The sequence below is a fragment of the Oryzias latipes genome, chromosome 20 (assembly GCF_053564925.1).
Source record: "Oryzias latipes strain Hd-rR chromosome 20, Olatipes_Hd-rR_3.1".
NCBI lineage: Eukaryota > Metazoa > Chordata > Actinopteri > Beloniformes > Adrianichthyidae > Oryzias > Oryzias latipes.
The window spans coordinates 30,286,749-30,290,062 of record NC_136256.1 but is presented as its reverse complement, the minus strand read 5'-3'; the positions used below and the strand labels follow the sequence as shown (position 1 = coordinate 30,290,062).

Genomic DNA, 3,314 nt, shown 5'->3' with positions numbered 1-3,314 from the left:
CTGAAGTGCAAACCATTCAACAAATCACTCGATACAAAAACATTTTTAAGATCACAGCAACAATTTAAAAAGCAGTATTACATTTTAGAAAACAAAACAAAATTTCAGAAACCAAAACATAAAAAAGAAAAAAGAAAAAAAAGAAAAAAACATTTCAGAAAAAAAAAAAAATTCCAGAAAAAAAAAGAAATATTACAAAATGAAAACATTTCAGAAAAAAAAATAATTTCCAGAAAAGAAAATGAAATACAAAAAAAGGAAAACATTTCAGAAAAACAAAATGAAATATTAAAAAATGAAAAACATTTCAGAAAAAAAAATGAAATATTAAAAAATGAAAAACATTTCAGAACACAGAATGAATTTCCAGAAAACAAAACGAAATCTTCAAAAATGAAAAACATTTCCAAACCGGAAGAAGCAGGTACTATGGGACAACGCTGATTGGATGATGATGTTTGTCAATCATTTGAACTGAAAAGTATTTTAAATCAAGCGATGCCGGATTTCATCGTCCAAACAACAATGTACTATAATAATCCACGTATTTCCCATATACATATTACATCAAAAATGCAGCAAACAGATAATGAAGGTTTAAATAATTTTTTGAATATTTCGTCTGAAGCAGAACGGTCACCCGGAAGTAGTTTGTGTGGATGACGTCCGTTCTGCAGGTAAACAAAGAAAGGGACGGTAAAACGTTAACATAAACGTTAATCTTTGAATATTTAGCGGATATGATGACAGAACGCACCCAGAAATATCAACACCAACCAGGTTTACAAATGTTTCAAAATGTCGTGAGAGGATTCTGTCTAAAGCAGCAGCTGCGAAAAAACGGGTGTTAAAGACGGCGCACATCAGGAAATGCAGTCCCGCCATCCACAGATAAGGTATGGAGGCACATTTGTTTGATCTAATAAATGTAGCGTTAAACGTGATTTCTAGGTGGGTGTTTACAGACAGATCCAAGATCCTTCAGTCATACGTTAATGACAGGTTACCTCATCAGCTGGAGAGGGGGTCACGTGGGCAGGATTCTCAGACAGGTGTACCAGCCGCATAAATCAGCAAAGCTGTCAGGTAAACTGCAGCAGTTTGTGTCTCAGAATAACATTTATGAATGCTTCTTATTCACACTATAAGATCTGTGACTTTAGAGTGTGTCAGTGCACAGAAACATGACAGTAAATGACTGGATGTGCACATCATCACACACGTCCAGGTGTGTAACTAAAGGTGGCAAAGTCTGTAGTGTAAAATAAATCTTTAAAAAAAAACATTTTAGTCTTTCAGGCAGAGGAGGAATACCAAATTGTTTTAGAATCTATTTTTTATAAGACTGAAATAATGTATTTTATTCTGAGTTTGGTGTTTTGACCCCTCCCTAATGAATTTCTGGTTTAACCCATTTTCTCCTCATTTTGATGAACTCAACTTTTTCCTGAATGAAAGATGAACGGCAGCCGATGTTTTTCTGTCAGGGATTTTTAATTTATTAATTTATCTCTGTCAGGGATTTCAATGGAGCTGGAGTCCAGTGCAGAGGAAGCTGCAAGCATGTACGAGCAGGAACTGGCGTCTCTTACCTGTGCATCTTCCTCTGGATGTGATGCTGAGCAGCAATGTGGACAAAACTTCCCTGACATGACTCTTTTTGATATAGTTGTTAAGCACAAACAGACTTTCCCAGATGCATTTTTTCCTCTAATAAATGTGACTGACAGGTACGCTGAGTAAATGCTGAATGTAAACGGAACATTTGATTGACTGCATGAAGAAGCCCATAAAGGAAAATCCACAACTGTTTCTTTGTTTCTGTTACTGAATAACGTATTCATGTTAAGTTTTCAACAAATATATAATTATAATATAATATAATAATAATATAATAATATACTGCATTGCTATGAAACAAATGAAACAAATTTGTTTATTTTCATATCCATTATTACAATCCTCACGTCAGCATTCAGTTTTTTCATTGACAAAAAAACATTTCTAAACAACAGCTTTGAAAATCAAACATCAACTTTATTAATAAAGCTTTAAAACCTAAAATGGTAAACATGGAAAAACTCCTAAATGAAGCAAGCCTAATATGAACATTTTAAACTGGAGTTTTGCTTAAAGGAACATTAAGTTGTTTGGAGTTGTACAAGTGTTTGATGCGATTCCTCATAGATGTGATTTCCAGATCATCAGCCCGACGCTAAAGCCAGGAATTGTGCTTCGTCTTTCACTCCCCACTGCATCATTTACAACTAATCAGGCTTATGCAGCAGGTTAAAGACTTTTTTTTAAAGGACCTGCAATTTAAAAAAAAAATTAGATATTAAGGTTAAATAATATTTATTGATTACATTTCACATAAATCATGGTGACTTGCCTGTACACTGCACAATGATATGAATGACTTTAGTCTTCTTGTATTCCCATGTAGAGCTGCCATCTGTTCTTCTGCAGCACAAACCTTTCTGGAACTTCGCTTTGAGAAACTTCACCTGCAGAAATATCACATGTTAATTCAATTAAGTATTTTATAAACTTTTAAAGTTCATTTTTAAGTTTCAGTATATGTGTATATGCATGGTTCTAAAATATACAATACACTTTAATATTATTTCCCATAATAACTTGTTTACTGATTTCAGTCTTAAAGTCGATTTTTAGCAACACTGATGCCGTATAATTACTGTAATTACTGTATAAATCCCAGAATCAGGCTGGCTCGGAGCTTTTTCTCTCATGTTTGTCACCGAAAACGGGAACGGCTATCATGTGAAGACGGTTCGTCTCCATCGGGTTCTTTTTGCGCATGCGCAAGATAAAAAAAAAAATATCTTTTCAAAGCAGCACTTTAATTAACATCCTAAAATTAACATCCTTAGAGACATGTGACTGACAAAAGAAAAGATCACAGAATTGATTCTTACCTGTAGATGAATGACAGCATGAACCTCGCAGCCGTAGACATTAGCGCACAGCGTTCGTGGTAAAAGTGCTCACACTTCCGGGTGACCGTGTGTCAGGCGAAATGTTAAAAAAATACTTTTAAAGTTCATTAACAGTTTGCTGCATTTTTTATTTAATATGTAAATGGTAGATACGTGGATTATTATAGTACATTGTTGTTTGGACGATAAAATCCGGCATCGCTTCATTTAAAATACTTTTCAGTTCAAATGATTGACAAACATCATCATCCAATCAGCGTTGTCCCATAGTAGCTGCCTCTTCCGGTTTGGAAATGTTTTTCATTTTTGAAAATTTCGTTTTGTTTTCTGGAAATTAATTCTGTGTTCTGAAAT

General features: G+C 34.1%; 2 long non-coding RNA genes across 2 annotated transcripts; one reads left to right on the top strand and one right to left on the bottom strand.

Moving 5' to 3' along the window:
* Positions 1 to 214: 214 nt before the first annotated feature.
* LOC144988383 (uncharacterized) lies at positions 215 to 1,733 on the top strand. The gene is made up of 2 exons (XR_013652293.1): positions 215 to 1,086; positions 1,520 to 1,733. It is a non-coding gene; the product is annotated as an uncharacterized LOC144988383 (long non-coding RNA).
* Positions 1,734 to 1,921: 188 nt separating this feature from the next.
* LOC144988384 (uncharacterized) lies at positions 1,922 to 2,683 on the bottom strand. The gene is made up of 2 exons (XR_013652294.1): positions 2,393 to 2,683; positions 1,922 to 2,312 (listed from the first exon to the last, which is right to left on the bottom strand). It is a non-coding gene; the product is annotated as an uncharacterized LOC144988384 (long non-coding RNA).
* Positions 2,684 to 3,314: the final 631 nt, after the last annotated feature.